Source organism: Bombina bombina, chromosome 12 (assembly GCF_027579735.1).
Source record: "Bombina bombina isolate aBomBom1 chromosome 12, aBomBom1.pri, whole genome shotgun sequence".
Lineage (NCBI taxonomy): Eukaryota > Metazoa > Chordata > Amphibia > Anura > Bombinatoridae > Bombina > Bombina bombina.
The window spans coordinates 43194992-43215625 of NC_069510.1; the positions used below are offsets into that span (position 1 = coordinate 43194992).

At 39.7% G+C, this 20634-nt stretch overlaps 1 long non-coding RNA gene across 1 annotated transcript in view; it reads right to left on the bottom strand.

Annotated features, from left to right (window-relative positions):
• The window catches only part of LOC128642588 (uncharacterized), a 42253-nt gene extending 22348 nt beyond the window's left edge, over positions 1–19905 (bottom strand). Inside the window, exons 1-3 of the long non-coding RNA XR_008399690.1 lie at positions 19786–19905; positions 19478–19553; positions 5065–5123 (exon numbers count right to left, since the gene is read on the bottom strand). This is a non-coding gene — a long non-coding RNA (uncharacterized LOC128642588). The remainder of the gene's footprint in view (positions 1–5064; positions 5124–19477; positions 19554–19785) is intronic.
• Between the last annotated feature and the right edge of the window lie 729 nt (positions 19906–20634).

Sequence of the window (20634 nt, forward strand, 5' to 3'; positions counted from 1 at the left end):
AATGTTCTGAATCCAAAGATTGTGAACAGAATTAATCCAAATTTCTTTGAAAAAACGTAATCTGCCCCCTACCAGCTGAGCTGGAATGAGGGCCGCACCTTCATGTGGACTTAGAAGCTGGCTTTTCTTTTCTAGAAGGCTTGGATTTATTCCAGACTGGAGATGGTTTCCAAACTGAAACTGCTCCTGAGGATGAAGGATCAGGCTTTTGTTCTTTGTTGAAACGAAAGGAACGAAAACGATTATTAGCCCTGTTTTTACCCTTAGATTTTTTATCCTGTGGTAAAAAAGTTCCTTTCCCACCAGTAACAGTTGAGATAATAGAATCCAACTGAGAACCAAATAATTTATTACCCTGGAAGGAAAGGGAAAGTAGAGTCGATTTAGAAGACATATCAGCATTCCAAGTTTTAAGCCATAAAGCTCTTCTAGCTAAAATAGCTAGAGACATAAACCTGACATCAACTCTGATAATATCAAAAATGGCATCACAGATAAAATTATTAGCATGTTGAAGAAGAATAATAATATTATGAAAATCATGATCTGTTAGTTGTTGCGCTAAAGTTTCCAACCAAAAAGTTGAAGCTGCAGCAACATCAGCCAATGATATAGCAGGTCTAAGAAGATTACCTGAACACAAATAAGCTTTTCTTAGAAAGGATTCAATTTTCCTATCTAAAGGATCCTTAAAGGAAGTACCATCTGCCGTAGGAATAGTAGTACGTTTAGCAAGGGTAGAAATAGCCCCATCAACTTTAGGGATTTTGTCCCAAAACTCTAATCTGTCGGACGGCACAGGATATAATTGCTTAAAACGTTTAGAAGGAGTAAATGAATTACCCAAATTATTCCATTCTCTGGAAATTACTTCAGAAATAGCACCAGGAACAGGAAAAACTTCTGGAATAACTACAGGAGATTTAAAGACCTTGTCTAAACGTTTAGATTTAGTATCAAGAGGACCAGAATCCTCAATTTCTAATGCAATTAAGACTTCTTTAAGTAAAGAACGAATAAATTCCATTTTAAATAAATATGAAGATTTATCAGCATCAACCTCTGAGACAGAATCCTCTGAACCAGAAGAATCATTAGAATCAGAATGATGATGTTCATTTAAAAATTCATCTGGATAAAGAGAAGTTTTAAAAGATTTTTTATGTTTACTAGAAGGAGGAATAACAGACATAGCCTTCTTAATGGATTCAGAAACAAAATCTCTTATGTTATCAGGAACACTCTGAACATTAGATGTTGATGGAACTGCAACAGGTAATGGTACTTTACTAAAGGAAATATTTTCTGCATTAACAAGTTTGTCATGACATTTAATACAAACAACAGCTGGAGGAACAGCTACCAAAAGTTTACAGCAGATACACTTAGCTTTGATAGCTCCAGCACCAGGCAGCGATTTTCCTGAAGTATCTTCTGACTCAGATGCAACGTGAGACATCTTGCAATATGTAAGAGAAAAAACAACATATAAAGCAAAATTGATCAAATTCCTTAAATGACAGTTTCAGGAATGGGAAAAAATGCCAAAGAACAAGCTTCTAGCAACCAGAAGCAATGAAAAATGAGACTTAAATAATGTGGAGACAAAAGCGACGCCCATATTTTTTTAAGCGCCAAATAAGACGCCCACATTATTTGGCGCCTAAATGCTTTTGGTGCCAAAAATGACGCCACATCCGGAACGCCGACATTTTTGGCGCAAAAGAACGTCAAAAAATGACGCAACTTCCGGCGACACATATGACGCCGGAAACAGAAAAGATTTTTTGCGCCAAAAAAGTCCGCGCCAAGAATGACGCAATAAAATGAAGCATTTTCAGCCCCCGCGAGCCTAACAGCCCACAGGGAAAATGTCAAATTTTAAGGTAAGAAAAAATGATTGATTCAAATGCATTATCCCAAATATGAAACTGACTGTCTGAAAAAAAGGAATGTTGAACATCCTGAGTCAAGGCAAATAAATGTTTGAATACATATATTTAGAACTTTATAAAAAAGTGCCCAACCATAGCTTTAGAGTGTCACAGAAAATAAGACTTACTTACCCCAGGACACTCATCTACATGTTTGTAGAAAGCCAAACCAGTACTGAAACGAAAATCAGCAGAGGTAATGGTACATATATAAGAGTATATCGTCAATCTGAAAAGGGAGGTAAGAGATGAATCTCTACGACCGATAACAGAGAACCTATGAAATAGACCCCGTAGGAGGAGATCATTGAATTCAAATAGGCAATACTCTCTTCACATCCCTCTGACATTCACTGCACGCTGAGAGGAAAACCGGGCTCCAACCTGCTGCGGAGCGCATATCAACGTAGAATCTAGCACAAACTTAATTCACCACCTCCATAGGAGGCAAAGTTTGTAAAACTGATTTGTGGGTGTGGTGAGGGGTGTATTTATAGGCATTTTGAGGTTTGGGAAACTTTGCCCCTCCTGGTAGGAATGTATATCCCATACGTCACTAGCTCATGGACTCTTGCTAATTACATGAAAGAAATATTGTTTAGGAGGAATCGTTCATTACAATTTTTTTCAAATTTTAATGTAATTTGTTCTAAATAATTGTCTATAATGAACATGTCACTAATATATATATATATAAATATATATATTTATACAAACACACTCACACACAAACACACATATACATACAGGGCTAGATATTTCCACTAGTGGTACGCCACACCGGTATAAGTTTTGGCTTTTTATATTGAGAAGACTAGTAACTTTTTCCCTTTGGACAAATAACTTTGTCTCCTTGACTAGTAAACTATAGTGATATTTCTCACACCCTGGATACAGCATGTTCTCTAAACCTGTCAGAAGTTGGAGCTGCAGCACAAATGGACAGGGGGCACCCAGGGTTGTAGTAGAGCAGTGTGACACAGAGGTATACATCAATACATTCAAGTTCTGGTCTTAATCCTCATCTAGACAGAGTTCCAGTGGCAGTTGCTGCCCCCTACCCAACTATTTAGGGCCTAAAATATCTTTTTGATGCTGCTCCCATACCTGTGTCTAGGTGATGTAGAGGGAGAGAGTGGACTTGAACTATTAACGCTGATGCAGGCAACATAGTCAGAACATTCCAAAGTTCTCCTCTTTTCTCTCTGTCAATGTGTCCCCTATGGCATTAATCAGTTCACCCATCCAACCTTGCCCCTATCTGCCTATCTACTGGGTCATACAGTGGCCATTTTACAGATCGGGACACTCTCGGATTAACTCACTAATAGCCCAAAAATATTGGAATTTTTTTGGGGGGAATTTCCTACTTCTAGAAGACATCAGGTTTTGAGAAGACACTGTGGAAATTAGCTCTGAAATAACAACTGACACAAGGCTCAATAATCTCATCATAATTCTCAAGTGGGTATCTTGATTATCTAAGGTGATCCATACAAACTAGACACAGGTATGGTTGTCTACAATGCGGGGGAAAAATCTGTAAAAAAAAATATTTCTCCACCACTTTGTTTTTTCTGAAAAATTATTTTGATGACAGTGACGTCACACGTCAAAATTAAACTTTTATGATTCATCTTAATTTTCTTAATTGGCTTAGTATCCGTTGTTGAAAAGCATACCTAGGTAGGCTTAGGCGCAGCAGTGCATTGGCTCACTCAACTTGCTCAGCTAGCTCCAAGTAGTGCACTGCTGCTCCTTCAACAAAAGATATCAAGTGAATGAAGCAAATTTGATAATATCAATAAATGTAAAAGTTGTTTACAATTGTATGCTCTCTCTAAATCATGAAAGAAAAATGTTGTGTTTCATGTACCTTTAAATTACCCCCTGTAACCTACAGAAACAAAAGACCACTGATTGATATGCAAATATCCCCTTACAAATGAGGTGTCCTACAGCCTTCTAGTAACTGAATTATCCTAAGTAGGGTTGCCTCCTCGACTCGGTTTTCCTGAACACTTATGAGTTACACATGGTGCAGGGTAAGCAGGAAGGAACATGTATTATGCTTTTCATCAGCACTATTCATGTGATGTTCAGAGGCACAATACGTTCCTCCCTGATTAGCCTGCAGCATGTGTGACCCATAAGTGTCCAGGAAACATCGCTGAGGTGGAAACCGTAATCCTAAAATATTAGACAACATGAGTAATATATGTTGAGGGACGCTCTGAAAGTCTTTCGTACAACATTAAATCCATATACCCATACGACTCTTCATTAAAACAGTAGAGACTTTCTTTTAAATAATGTGTAACTTAACCTTATTATTATACTTATTCTCCTTGACAGCAAGTACCACTGGGAATAAAAGGCTGCCCTGGAACAATTTGAAGACCAGCCCTATTTTCCCTTGAGTCCATAGAATTTGCATACCCCATTTTTCTCAAGGAGATTATTGTGCCAATCTCTCTCTTATTAAACAAAAACAACCCAGATCAATGCACTTGCATTAGTGTTTTAAGATAAATAGATGTTAAAACATTTGTCTACATTGATTTTATTAAGGTTTGGATTTTTTGCTTTGGCTCTTCTGTATCATGTGTTAGTTATTATTTTTACTAACTGCTTGTATTACTGTTTCAATGCATTGACTATTAAGCAGACATTTCATAATAGGGGAAGAGCCCTGTGCAGGAGATGCCAGCCTACATTGTGCCAGCCAGAGAGGAAATACATGTTATGCCACAGAGAATTTATTCCATGGCACTGTGCCCTTAGATCTCTCAGAAATTTAAATTTCTTTGGTATTACCCTGAATTATTTCTTAATCTTTCAAAACAAAAATATGAATAACAGGAAGGATTATCTAGCGGAGATTAGTGACTGTTAGTGGTGAAAAGCCATATTTAGAATCCTCCCCACATGGGCTAATTATTCACCGCCCCACCAGATAATAAACATAGGAGATGTATCAGGGTGAGGTCTTGTCAATGGTAAGGTTAATGCTGTCATCTACATGTATAGAACCAATAAGCTCTGGATTTGGAATCGGTGGGGACATAAATATAATTTAATCCTTCAAAACAGAAGAATATAGGAGGTGAAACCACAGACTGATACTCACTCAACCTCAGGTGCAACTGGTGGATACAACATAAGAACTTGAGATGATAAGTCTGTGCCCTGGAAAACAAATTGGGTCATTTTTGTAAACAAGTAGTTCATTTTTAGACTTATGGAATCACATGAACAGCCCATTTTAAAAAGCCAATAAAACTGCATAATGTGTGACCAACGACTGAACTATATATGTTAATACCAGGATATTTATACAAGTCTATACAAGAATGTTATTTTGTGCAGTTAAAGAGACAGTCTAGTCAAAAATATATTTTCATGATTCAGATAGGACATTTTATTTTAAACAATTTTCCAATTTACTTTTATCCTCAATATTGCTTTGTTCTTTTGGTATTCTTAGTTGAAAGCTAAACCTAGGTAGGCTCATATGCTAATTTCTAAGCCCTTGAAGACCGCCTCTTATCTCAGTGCATCTTGACAGTTTTTCACAACTAGAGGGCGTTAGTTCATGTGTGTCATATAGCTAACACTGCGCTCACACCTGTGGAATTACCTAGGAGACAGCACTGACTGGCTTAAATGCAAGTCTGTCAAAAGAATTGAAATAAAGGGGCAGTCAGCAGAGGCTTAGATACAAGGTTATCACAGAGGTAAAAAGTATATTAATATATCTGTGTTGGTTATGCAAAACTGGGGAATAGGTAATAAAGGGATTATCTATCTTTTTTTAACAATAAAAATTCTGGTGAAGACTGTCCCTTTTTATAGAATTTACCACAACAAGTATTATCAGATAGCTATTTCTTCTATATATTGTTTAGAAACTTACAGAAATGTAGTATTTTTGCATGAAGAGGTAAATTTAAAGCTAAATATTTATATTTGGAAACCAACAAGAAATTGGCTGATTGATAAAAGCTTATAGGCTGATAAAGAGAACTTGCAGTGTTTTATTTGTTGAGAGTGACATGTCCCACAAACATAAAAACACATTTAATTTTCAGCACAAGAATGATTTTCATGCCTTTTATAGATGCAACATAGTAAATATGGCTTTAATGCCCCGCTAATGTCATCTCACAAATAGTTATAAAGGTCAGAAAACCTGTTGTCCATCTATATATGTGGAGCTTAAAAAACTAAATTTATGCTTACCTGATAAATTTAATTCTTTCTTGACACGGTGAGTCCACGGATCATCATCAATTACTGTTGGGAATATCACTCTTGGCCAGCAGGAGAAGGCAAAGAGCACCACAGCAAAGCTGTTAAGTATCACTTTCCTTCCCACAAACCCCAGTTATTTGACCAAGGGAAAGGAGAGAAAGGAAATAACACGAGGTGCAGAGGTGCCTGAGGTTTATATACAAAAAAAAACTGACTGAAAAATAGGGCAGGCAATGGACTCACCGTGTCAAGAAAGAAAGAAATTTATCAGGTAAGCATAAATTTTGTTTTCTTTCTAATGACACGGTGAGTCCACGGATCATCATCAATTACTGTTGGGAATCAATACCCAAGCTAGAGGATACAGATGATAAGGGAGGGACAAAACAGGTAACCTAAACAGAAGGCACCACTGCTTGAAGAACTTGTCTCCCAAAAGAAGCCTCAGCCGAAGTAAAAGTATCAAATTTATAAAATTTAGAAAAGGTATGCAGAGAAGACCAAGTTGCAGCCTTGCAAATATGTTCCACAGAAGCTTAATTTTGAAGACCCAGGAAGAAGAAACAGCCCTCGTGGAACGAGCCGGGATTCTCTCAGGAGGCTGTAGTCCAGCAGTCTCATAGGCCAAATGAATAATACTCTTCAGCCAAAGAGAAGGAGAAGAAGCCGTAGCTTTTTGACCCTTGCGTTTCCCATAGAAACAAACAAAGCAGAAGACTGGCGAAAGTCCTTAGTCGCCTGCAAATAGAATTTCAGCTCCCGCACAACATCTAGGTTGTGTAGCAAACCTAACGCTCTTTAGGACAGGAAGGATTAGGACACAGAGAAGGAACAATGATCTCCTGATTGATATTCCTGTTCGAAACAACTTTAGGAAGGAAATCTAACTTAGTACGAAGAACCACCTTATCAGAATGAAAGATAAGGAGGATCACATTGAAGCCGAGAGTTCCAAGACTCTCTGAGTAGAAGAAATAGCAACAAGAAACAAAACCTTCCAAGATAACTTCTTAATATCTAAGGAATGCATAGACTCAAACGGAGCCCGCTGTAACACTCTAAGAACAAGGTTAAGACTCCAGGGAGGAGTAACAGGTTTAAACACAGGCCTAATTCTGACCAGGGCCTGACAAAAGGATTGCACGTCTGGCACCTCCACCAGACATTTACGCAACAAAATAGACAAAGCAGAAATCTGACCCTTCAGAGTACTTGCCAACAAACCCTTCTCCAAAACCTCCTAGAGAAAAGACAAAATCATAGGAATCCTGACTTTACTCCTAGAGTAGCCTCTGGATTCACACCAATACAGATATTTACACCATATCTTATGGTAAATCCTTCTTGTCACAGGCTTACGAGCCTGGAGCAAGGTCTCAATTACCGGCTCTGAGAACCCACGCTTAGATAAAATTAAGCGTTCAATCTCCAAGCAGTCAGCTTCAGAGAAACGAGATTTGGATGAAGGAAGGGACCCTGAAGTAGAAGGTCCTTCCTCAGAGGAAGTCTCCAAGGTGGACAAGATGACATTTCCACTAGGTCTGCATACCAGATCCTGAGATTAGAATCACTAACGCCCTCTCCTGCTTGATCCGAGCAATGACTCGTGGAAGAAGAGCGAACAGGGGAAACAGGTATGCTAGACTGAAATTCCAAGGGGCCGCCAGAGCATCTATCAGGACTGCCTGAGGGTCCCTTGAACTTGAACCATACCTCGGAAGCTTGTCATTCTGCCTAGAAGCCATGAGATCCAACTCCGGCTGACCCCACTTGAGAGTCAAGCTGGAAAACACCTCCACTCCCTGGGATGAAAAGTCTGGAATGTGGATCGCCAATAGACAAGAATTGTGAATCTCTGCCCACTGAATAATACGGGCCACCTCTGTCATGGCCAAGGAACTCTGAGTTCCGCCCAGGTGGTTGAAGTACACCACTGATGTTATGTTGTCCGACTGGAATCTGATAAACCGGGCTAAGGCTAACTGAGGCCAGGCCAGTAGAGCATTGAAGATCGCCCTCAGCTCTAGGATGTTTATGGGGAGAACTGACTCCTCCTGAGTCCATAGACCCTGAGCATTCAATGAGCCACAGACTGCTCCCCAACCCAGCAGGCTGGCATCCGTGGTTACAATCACCCAGGAAGGTCTGCGGAAGCAAGTTCCCTGGGAGAGGTGTTCCTGAGACAACCACCATGGAAGAGAGTCTCTTGTCGCCTGATCCAAGAACACTGCCCTTGTAGCTGGAACCAGAGAACTTTTTCCCAGATTCACCTTCCATCCGTGGGAACGAAGAAAAGACAACAAGCTCTCTGTATGCGAGTTTTCTTGTTGAAAAGACAGGGCCTGCACCAGAATATTGTCTAGATATGGCGTCACTGCAATGCCCTGAGACTGGATCACTGCTAATAGAGCCCCCAGAACCTTTGAGAAAATTCTGGGAGCTGTGGCAAGGTCAAATGGAAGAGACACAAACTGAAAGTGATTGCTCAAGAAGGCGAATCTCAAAATATTGTGATGATCCTTGTGAATGGGAACATGAAGGTATGCATCCTTTAAGTCTATGGTTGTCATGAACTGACCCTCTTGAACCAGGGAAAGAATGGAACGAATAGTTTCCATCTTGAAGGACGGTACTCTGAGAAGCTTGTTTAGACATTTCAGGACTAAAATGGGTCTGAAAGTTCCCTCTTTTCTGGGAACCACGAACAGATTTGAGTGAAATCCCAGACCCTGCTCCTGCAGAGGAACTGGAACTATTACTCCCAGGGCAGAAAGATCCTTGACACAATTTAAGAACGCCTCTCTCTTTATCTGGTCTACCGATAATATTGAAAGGAGGAACCTTCCTCTGGGAGGGAAGGTCTTGAATTCTATTTTGTACCCCTGGGATACGATGTCCACCGCCCAGGGATCCAGAACATCTCGTATCCAGGCTTGAGTAAATTGAGAAAGTCTGCTCCCTACTGAATTTGCTCCCGGATTGGGGGCCGACACTTCATGCTGACTTAGAATCAGCTGCTGGTTTCTTAGACCGCTTCCCCCTGTTCCAAGAATGACCGGGCTTCCAGGAAGACTTGGGTTGTTCTTGCTTGGAGGAAAGAGGGGAGGGTTTACCTCTAATGTTATGAAAGGAACGAAAAATACTCTGATGTCCTTTCTGCTTATTCTTCTTATCCTGAGGGAGAAAAGATCCCTTTCCTCCTGTGATATCAGAAATTATTTCAGCCAAGCCAGGCCCAAACAAGGTCTTACCCTTGTAAGGGATCACCAAGAGCTTGGACTTAGACGAAACATCCGCAGACCAGGACTTCAATCTGCGAGCTAGAACCGCAAAACCAGAAATTTTTGCTCCCAACTTAATGACGTGTAAGGAAGCATCAGTGATAAAGGAATTGGCTAACTTAATCCTGTCCTGGATCTCCTCAAGAGGAGTATCTGTCTGAATAGAATCAGACAAGGCATCAAACCAGTAGGCTGCCGCAGTGACAGTGCCAATATACACTGCAGGCTGCCATTGGAGACCTTGGTGAACATACATTTTCTTTAGCAATGCCTCCAACTTCTTATCCATTGGATCTTTAAAAGAACAACTATCCTCTATGGGAATAATGGTCCTCTTAGCCAAAGTGGAGATCACCCCTACCACCTTAGGAACCGTCTGCCATGACTCCTTAATGGAGTCAGCTATTGGAAACATTTTCTTGAAAATTGGAGATGGAGAAAAAGGAATTCCAGGCCTCTCCCACTCCCGTGCAATAATCTCTGTAGCCCAGTCTAGTACAGGGAATACCTCCACTGCGAGGGAACATCAAAGTGCTTGTTCAGTTTACTAGACTTCTTAGGGTTGACTACGACAGTCATGTCAGAGTCGTCCGATGTAGCCAAAACCTCCTTAAGTAACAGATGGAGGTGTTTCAGTTTAAATCTGAAGGCTACAACTTCAGCATCAGAAGAAGGAATTATACTGTCTGAGTCTGAGATTTCACCCTCAGATGCTACCGAAGTGTCTTCCTCCTCAGACTTCTGAGAGGAAGCACCTTGAGTATCCACAACTGGATCAGAAACCTTACTCACTGACTCTTTAATTTTGCTTTTGTGCTTCCCCTGCAGCATGGGAAAAGCAGACAGCGCCTCAGACTCCGCAGAGGATACCGGAGCAGCAATATCTTGCAAAGAAATTTCAACCCGGAGCGTGAGAGGAAACGCAGGGCATTGCATGTGTGGACGACAAAGATTGGGACGCTTGAGGAGAAAGCTGCGGGATATCTGATACAGGAGACACCTGAACAGCATCCCACTTAGCTAATGATGGCTCAGAATCAAAAAGTCTATTCCTGTAACACAAAGTTCTCTCAATACATGAAGAACAAAAAGGTACTGGTGGTTCCACCTGGGAGTCAAAACACAGACTACATGTAATACTCTGCAAGGCCTCTTGATCCATCTTTAGGCTCAAAAAGTAGAACAAAATAGAGAAAAAAATAAAAACAGATTCTATATCACTTTACTAGAAACCGCTACTGTCCCTTTAAATTATATTTGTTCACAATATTTGATTGCTAAAAACTAAGTGGAGCAATATAATATTACAAGCCCCAGGCACCCTCTACACTGCAGCTCTTTGCTGAGGTGCCTACCTGTCCTGCCGACTGAGAATAGGTCTCAAATATATACGATCCGGCATCCGGTTCTCACTCTGGTACTTCGCAACTAGACATCTATAAAGACTTTACTAGAGCAGAGCAGATCTAAGCTGCGTATCCGCTCCGTAACACACAGGAAGTGAGTCTGGAAACGCACCAAAACTGGCTGCCGCCTCAGAAGGAGACCGCCTCTTTGTAATCAGGGGCGGTCCCGGCGGTCATTAAGAGCGCAGTGAAAAACCCATAACAGTCCATAAAAGTGCATGGCCGTACCTATAGTTAAAGCGCGTGCAATTTCTGTCCGAGGACTGGATTCTGATTTGCTTATCAGTTGAAGAAGAAGGCAGCTACGTAATGGTGGGGGGAGTTCGGCATCCATATTTACCGGGTATTAGAGTAGTTAGCGACGCTGATTAGGACAGAAGCAAGGCGGCAAGGCAGGAGGGGTATAGTGTAGGCGGACCTCCGTTTTTTTATTTTCAATATCAAAACATGTTAAAGTAAGTGTTGACTGTCCCTTTAAAATAATAACGGGGGGCGGAGCCTGGGCAAGCACAATGGAGGACGCATAGTGTGTTTGCTCTGGGTGCATTTATCTTTTATAATGGAGATTTGACATGATAACTCCAATAGAGTGTCCTTAAAAATATACCAGACTGCTCCGGTATTGACCTAGCACCACACTACTTACTGCCTGCCCTCTAAACAGGCGCTAGTCCCGGCAATATAAGGCAGAACGGACCCGGCGCAATGGAGACCTGAGTTGCAGCCCTAACAGGAGTTTAACGCTACCGGGCGAAAAAACCAAGAGGAGATAGTGCTAATGACACCGGAGGTCAGCGTGAAAGCACTCCGGTGTACAGAAAAGAACTCACACGCTACACGGCAGGTAGTGAGGAAAGCAGAAGGAGGAGGAGGATAAAGGAGCTGAGCCGCCATGAGTGAGTAACCACGTGGGAGACCGGACAAGCTCCGGCACACGCACATATTATTTAAGACTGGGGGAAATGTTTACACTATAAAAGACAATAGAAAATCAGCAATAAACATGAAATAGCCACAAATACCTTTAATGGTACAAGCTGATCAGTGCTGGGTCTGGAAAATAAAAAAAAAAAGCAATCAGAAAGGGGAATCGTCGCTAGGCAGAGAAAAAAACTCAGGAGAGGCTTGAAAAGAAACTGAATTCTGTACCTAAAAGACTTTTGCACACAGTAGCTAATTAAAGTCAGTCACACTACTTATGGAGCTGAAGAGTTAAAAGAGAGGAGAGAGGAGAAACAAAAAAAAGATCCCACAGTGTGTACAATACTAAATTATGACTACTGGACTGGCTTACAATTTTATTTAGCAAGACTGCACTTACAGCAAAGCATTTTAGGCGCCAAAACAGATCTGCATCAGGCACACTGCAAACTTTTTATCACAAGAAGCACAAAAACACTCGAGTAACCCATCTACTACTAAAATCATATCATGTCAATTAGGAGACAAGGCAAACCAAGCTGCACACCTAAGTCAGCGGCAGCAAGTCTCTTCTTTAAACCTCATAAAGGAGATAAGATATTGGAAAAAGAAGTTGACATGGGTGAGGAGGAGATGGATGAGGACATAGAAGCCAATCCTACAGAAAGCAGCAATATACCTATAACCAAATCTGATATTAAGAATCTTGTATCCAAACAGGATATTGCTTCTATATTTGACAAAATGTGGGAGAAGATGGACGCTCTACAGAATACAGTGACAAATAGCCTTACAGAAATTAAACAGGACATTTCAGAAATGGGCAATAGACTTGAGACGCTGGAGGAGAAAGAAGAAACAAGGGAGGAAGAGATTACCAACATCAAGCAACAACTAAAAGACAATCAGCAAGAGCTGGCGGACATGAATGATAAATTGGAAGACCTGGAAAACAGGAGTCGGAGGTGTAATGTACGACTGAAGGGCATTCCAGAATCAGTTACGCCATCTGCTTTAGGGGACTATCTACGGCAATTATTTCAGGCCATCACAGGGGTGTCTTCAGAGGAGAAATTTCAACTAGAAAGAGCTCACAGAGCTCTAAGAGCTAAACCCAAAGAGACAGAACCCCCGAGGGATATAATTGCGAAACTTTTCCGCTTCCAAGAGAAAGAAGAGATTATGTCGGCGGCGAGGAAAAATCCTACTTTCAAGTTTAAAGGCTCAATTGTACAATTCTATCAAAACCTTAGTGTCAAAACCCTACAACGAAGATACACCTTGCGTCCGTTGACACAACTCTTGAGAAAAAGTCAAATCACATATAGGTGGGGATTCCCCTTTGCCCTGCACGTACTCCATGACGGCACCACTTACACTATTAAAGAACACCAGGACATACCAGGACTGTGTCAATTACTAAAGCTAGAATGTCCAGAACTCCCAGACAACCCCCAAGACAGCATCAAAGCCAGACCACTATTACCAAAAGGGACTATTCAAAATGGTCGCTGGACGAGAGTCTCTAGGAGGAAGCAGAGACCTTGAACACCCAACAGGACTTGGATGGCTGAAAATAACTTTCTAAATTGACAGGGTTGCTTTGCCTTCCCCAAAGGGAGAGAATAGGTCATAATTATTAGAGGTAAAACAAACATGCCCAGCAGCCCCATTAAGACTCACAATGTTGATAGCTGTGGGTGTAATAGGAGAAAGATAAAGGTAAAAGTTCTCCTACTGTTGGTAGACTTAAGTACTAAAGGGTCCTTGCCGAGAACTGGTGGGAATACTGGAGGTTGGGCTTGATGACAGCAGAGAAGCAATAAAGCGATATCTGAACAATTAGATTCATGCCCCAGAAAGATATCAGTAACGGCAAGAGACAAGGACACTTTGAACTGATTGAGATGTTTATAGAAATGTTGAGCTCCTAATGTTGTAATAGGATTCTTATATGCACGTTTAGCTAGACAACGAGATATTAGTAAAACCTACAGAGAGTACTTTACAGTAGTATCTCAATTTTCTGTCAAAAATTAATATGTTTAAGTTTAATTTTTGTTTTTATGTTCCCATGCTAAGTACCGTCGAGCAGTGTCACAGAAAGTTTCTCCATGCTGGAGTTGGCCTGAGGAAGACAGGAGTTACTCGGGGTCTAATACAGAAGGCACTTCTGAGCAGGTATGAGGGGGAGGAAGGTAAATGTTGATATGGGTTCTAGAATACAGATAATCTCACATAACGTAAGGGGTCTGAACACCAATGTGAAGAGAAAAACAGCACTCACTCAGTATAGAAACATGAAATCTAAAATAATATTTCTACAAGAGACACACTTCTCACATAACCAATATCCTACTTACTGGGACAAGCATTTTAAACAACACTACCACGCCACATCTGATAAAAAAAAAGAGGGGTATCGATACTTATACATGATTCTGTGCAATTTGTAGAGGAAGAGGTGATCAAAGACAAGGAGGGAAGATATATTATATTGAGAGGCAATATACGAGGTACACCATTAACACTTTGCAACATTTACGCGCCGAATGAGGGGCAACATGAGTTCTTTAAAAAGCTATCACACTTACTGACACAATGGTCTCAAACGCTTTTGATAGTGGCAGGAGACTTTAATGTTAATTTACAGATACGTAGGGATGCTGACACTACTAGTCTCACTAACAAACAAAAAAGACTAAATTCTATCACTAAGTTAATTAGGGAAGAATTAGAGACACACAACATAATGGACTCCTGGACGACTCTATACGGCCAAACAAATGACCACACTTACTATTCACCCGCTCATAAAATATATACTAAACTGGATTATATATACATTAGTCAAACTTTGATACCTAATTTAATATCCTCATCTATCCATACGTCGGTGTGGTCTGATCACTCCATAGTACAGGTTCAGTTGCACGGATTTACAGATTTTAATAGACAGAAATCTTGGACTTATGACCCCTCACTATTAAAACACCCAGATATCCAAACCAAAGTCTTGAATAACCTAAAAGAATACTGGAGACTAAACGTTGATCCTTCCATAAGCCCGGTTATTGTTTGGGCAGCCCATAAACCATATATGAGGGGGCTGATTATTAAAGAGAAAGCTATGTATATGAAACGGATCAGGTCTACGGTAGATTCCCTACAAACGGAAATAGAATCGCTAGAGAAATCACATCAGGCGACCTTGTCCCCCCTAGTTTTAACTACCCTGACCACCAAAAGAAAAGAACTTGCTAGGATATTGACTGAAAACTCACTGAGAGCTATAAACAAATTAAGGTCATTTTATTTCCTATATGCAAATAAGCCAGATAGGTTCTTAGCCAACAAACTACGAGAAAAAACAAAGTCCTTCACTATAGCTCACTTACAGAAATCAGACGGCACACTAACATCTAACCCTAAGGATATTGTGGAGGAGTTTGCCAAATATTACGAAACATTATATGACGGTAAGAAGGTCTGTCATTCCCCACTGACTGTAAAACTTAGAGAACAAATATTAAAAAAGGCAACCTTGCCTAAATTAAATTTAGATGAGGCAAACTCCCTGGAGGCAGACATAACTTTGCAGGAAATAGCAACAGCTATTAAAGACCTTAAACGAGGCAAGGCTCCAGGCCCTGATGGGTTTTCAGGGGACTATTATAAGCTATACAACACTGATTTGGCCACTCATCTACATAAATTTTGTAATGATATATTGAAAGGTTCCCCAATCCCGCCAGAGCTACTTCAAGCCAAAATAGTTGTTATCCCCAAGCCAGGGAAAAACCCTAATCTGACACAAAATTACAGACCGATTTCGCTAATAAATCAGGACATAAAAATTCTCACAAAAATTTTGGCAAACAGGCTTAAGCAGTACTTACCCACATTAATCCATCCTGATCAGGTGGGCTTCATTAAAGATAGAGAAGCGCCTGATAATATAAGACGCACACTAGCCCTAGTGGAATATTTGAATGCTACAAGAACGCCTTCTCTGCTCCTATCTTTGGATGCGGAGAAGGCGTTTGACAGGGTGGATTGGGGATATATGCTGGCGGTTCTGGAGCATATGGGATTTGGCAATCGGTTCATAGATGCGATTAAAAATATATATTCACGACCAACTGCAACAATTAGGGCTGCAGGCTACCAGTCAAGAGCTATACAGATTCTAAATGGTACCCGCCAGGGGTGTCCACTTTCGCCACTGTTGTTCGCCTTATGTGTAGAACCTCTGGCCGCCTGCATTCGAAATTCTAAAGAAATACATGGGATCAAATTGAATAGAGGAGAATACAAATTAACATTGTTTGCGGATGATATCCTGCTTTCTCTTACAAAGCCTATGCGCTCTTTGCCTATCCTTTATCACCTGCTAAACGAGTTTTCCAAGGTTTCAGGTTTTAAAATTAACTCAGAAAAATGTGAAGCACTTCCCCTACACATACCAAAGCAGACACAAAAACTAATTGAAGCTAACTGGGACTTTAAGTGGGCTAATAAGCACATCAAATACCTGGGAATATATATCACAGACACAATTGAGTCATTATATAAGGTCAACTATAATCCAATATTTAAGAACATAAAGAAAGATCTATCCAAATGGAAAAAAAAACAACTTTTCATGGCTAGGCAGACTATCGGCTATAAAGATGAACATTTTGCCAAGGTTGCTATACCTATTTAGAGCCCTACCAATCAAAATCCCACTGAAAGACCTAGATGCTCTACAGGCCGAACTTATTTTATTTCTTAGAGGACACAAAAAAGCCAGAATAGCAGCACACATCTTAAAACAACACAAACAACTAGGAGGATTGGGAGTCCCAAATCTTCGGGATTATTACCAAGCAGCAAGACTAGCGCAATGTGCACTGTTAAGCAAAAACTGTCAGGGAATGACGTGGCCTATGATAGAGACAGACATTAGAGGACTAATGGATCCAGGGGAGCTGCTGTGGAGCCCCAAGGACACAAAGGCCAGCCAGCTAGCACAACTAAGAATCACTGAAGATTCAAAGGCGTTGTGGTCTTCACTAACTAAGACATTGCAACTAATTTCACCACAGACTATTGTTAAACCAATAGGGACATTACTTCCGACTGAATTCCAAAAACAATTAAACAAATGGGAGAACAAAGGACTATACAGGGTCGCAGATTTTATAGACAGGGGGAAAATGTTGACATTTAATCAATTGAAAGATAAGATTAACCCGGACACCTTACATTGGTTCTTGTACCTCCAAATCTCACATGCCATAAACAAATACAGACAGGGCTCCTCTACCACAAAGAACACTGTTTTGGAGCAACTCATAATAGCTCCAGACAGGCACAAAAAAATGATTACACACCTATACTTAGCCATTCAAACAGTGAAAAACACAACAAAACCAAAGCTCCATGAGAGTTGGGAACATGATTTAGACATAACCCATAATACTGATGAATGGAGACAAATTTACTTTGAGCTTAGTAGAGGCCTGATAGGAGCAGATCTGATAGAAAATTCAATCAAAACAGCTTATAGATGGTACCTCACTCCATTAAAGACTTCACATTACATTCCTGAATGCAATAGATCATGTTACAGGGGATGCGCAGAGGTAGGTTCTTATCTACATATGTGGTGGGAATGCCCAAAAATACAACCAACCTGGGATAAACTACAACAGCTGATTAAGAGAACACTGGGTGACTCCTTTACACTAACAGTATCAAAAGCTCTACTACATACTCACTTAGATTCCCTAAACTCAGCCTCGAATAGATGGATTAACATAGTATGCACAGCTACTAGATTATGCATAGCTAGGAAGTGGAAGGTGGGAGCCCCGAATTGGAGCGAGGTGCTTGAAAAGATTGAGGATATTTATAAATTGTCGGAGTCAGCAGCTTGGATGCAGGGTACTGTAGAAAACTTCAATAACATTTGGATCCATTGGACCCTGAATAAATATCAATAAGTAGGACAAATTCTTGAAACGTTATAGGACATAAGTTACTCTTTAGTGCCATAACACGTAAATAACAAATGCATATTTTGATGGATACTGCTCGACGGGAACGGTTCAAGGTTTATAGTTAGAAGAAGTTTATGAGTTTGGGAGTTAAAGAGGGAGGGGGGAGGAGGGTGAGGGGAGGGCGTAGGGGGAGGAAAACTATATATATATAAAAAAAAGGAAATAAAATGGGACTAGAGACGGTTTGAAATGTATCATTTTGACTCATGTATTTGGCTTTCCCTAAGTCATGTTTATATGTCTACCGTTTTGTCATGATATATCTGATGTGAAACCTTAATAATAAAAAATATTTCAACCTAAAATAATAACGGCACACTCCACACATAGTCCTTAACCGGAACCCAGCCAGAACTAAGGACACTAACTGAACCAAAATTCAAAGTAATAAAACACTCCCCATCGTCCACAGTGCCTGCTGTCTGCATATGTAATTAACCCTCCTAGGGTCAATGATACTATGTCCCCCTGCAGTAATAACTGCTTAAGTGCCAAAGATTCCGTCATAATAAAGAAAAATATTCTTGGCACTTACCTGAATATTCATCTGTCCGGCAGAAGGACAGCTCACCTGGTTTGAGAGGGTGCCATCCCTCAAATGGACCTGTGGAAAAAGAAAGAACCAAGTAAGCTTACTCAGGCTTTCTGATAGGGCAGCAAAACTCTATGAGAAAATGCAGTGCGTATTGTACCCCACAAGTTCCCAATTGCTTAAAAGTCACCACTGCCCTACTGAAGAGACTGACGTGGGCTAAGGCTAAACCCCAGGAAAGATCAGAGCAAACCTACGCTGCTTTAAAATAATAAAATCTTGTTTGCAGAAAACTCTTATAAGACACCAAAACCTTCACCTCCTCCTTTCACAACAGGTAAAGAGAATGACTGGGGTTTGTGGGAAGGGAAGTGATACTTGCCACCTCCTACTGGCCAGGAATGATATTCCTAACAGTAAATGATGATGATCCATGGACTCACTGTGTCATTATAAAGATATATGAATAATATATAAGTAATATATAAATCAATGTAAATATTTGCATAGGAAATTAGTACATTTAGGCAAGTATCCCTGCTTGCTTTAATATATATATATATATATATATATATATATATATATATATATATATATATATATATATATATATATATAAAAGTAATATATATATATAAGTGTAATGTCACCATCACATACTGTCCATGTGTAGTGCTATAAGAACATACAAACTCCCATAGGGCAGATGGACTCAACAAGAACAGAAACAAGAAAGTAGATTTACTACAAATAATAAATGATGAAAAAAGATAAACTATTTATATAAGTTATATAAGGATTTTTTCTATTATGGTTTATGTTGGATCTATTTATAAACCTTAAATATAATTGCATACATAATTCTAATATATTTAATAATTAGTCAAACAATGCTGTGTGCAAGTGAATCACACACTATTATGAATCAAATATTTGAGAAAAGAACAGCATATAACATAACAGGATTAGATTCAAATACATAACTCTTAAGGTAAACATGCTAGAACTGAGATACCAGTTTAGTGAAATTATTGCATCTTGTGTAAGACTTTAGTTTATTAGCTAAGCCCCAAATGTTCTGAAACCCCTTATACATTTTTACCTGGCTCTGCAATTAAGTGTCTTTGTTACAGGAGGGTGTGATGTGGCCTGGGTTCCATCTGCATGGATAGCTGTGGCTTGACAAAAATGGAAAAATAATGTTGTAAGGATTGTAAGTTATATGTTATGTTTATTGAACTGAGCATTAGTACAATTTTGGATTAATTGTGCAATGATTTGCATCTAACAATAATCAAATATACAGTATAGTATGCACAATCATGGCACGGCTAACTTGTCAGTGAACAAGTGCCATTGTGGTATGAAACGCGTTTGATAGATTAAGGTTATGATATCAATTGTACTTACTGTTTATTCTTGTGATTCCCAAATGTTTTTAGTAAATATTACAATTCAGTGTGCCTTTGTTTTTGGTTAAATAGCCATAGCATACAATTCAATTCAGGTGAAAACACAGGGATAAGGGTGTTCATAGCTTCTTGTTGGACAGATAAGCGAGGACTTACGTTTGTTCATGCAACTGGACACCCCTCTTCTGCTTTTAATACAATCCTCTTCCAATGTCTGAAAGAAATAAGAAAATATAAAGAGATAATGAAATAAAGAGGGATTAAAGAATTGAGACAGAGAAAGTAAACAGAATTCACACTATGAAATAATTAGGTAATTTTTTTTTTTAAATAATTTGATAGTAGTAAAAAAAAAAAAAGTAATTGCTTCTGTCTTTCCAAGTTTTCCTGTTCTGTTGCATTAAACTTAAAGGGACATTATACATTCATTTTTTCTTTGCATAAAAGTTTTGTAGATGATCTATTTATATAGCCCTTCATTTTTTTTTTTAAATGTAGTTTTTTAAAATAACATTGCTCTGATTTGCAGACTAGTAACCAAGCCCCAAAGTTTTAGGAGAATACCGTCAGATACCTACTCCAGCTTGCTCCTGTTTGTGTAAAGCATCTTTTCATATGCAAAAGAAGGGGGAGGGGGGAGTGTCTTATTTCCCAATTCCAACTACCTTTTCAACAGAGCTAAACTGAGAGCTTCTAAGTAAGTTTTTAAACAGTTTTATACTGGATTTTTATATCAGTATCTGTGCATATTCTTCTTTATAGCAGTGTCTATTAAATGCAGTTATATGAAAATTGGTGTATACTGTCCCTTTAACAAATGCACAGGAAATGGCACATGACTTTACTT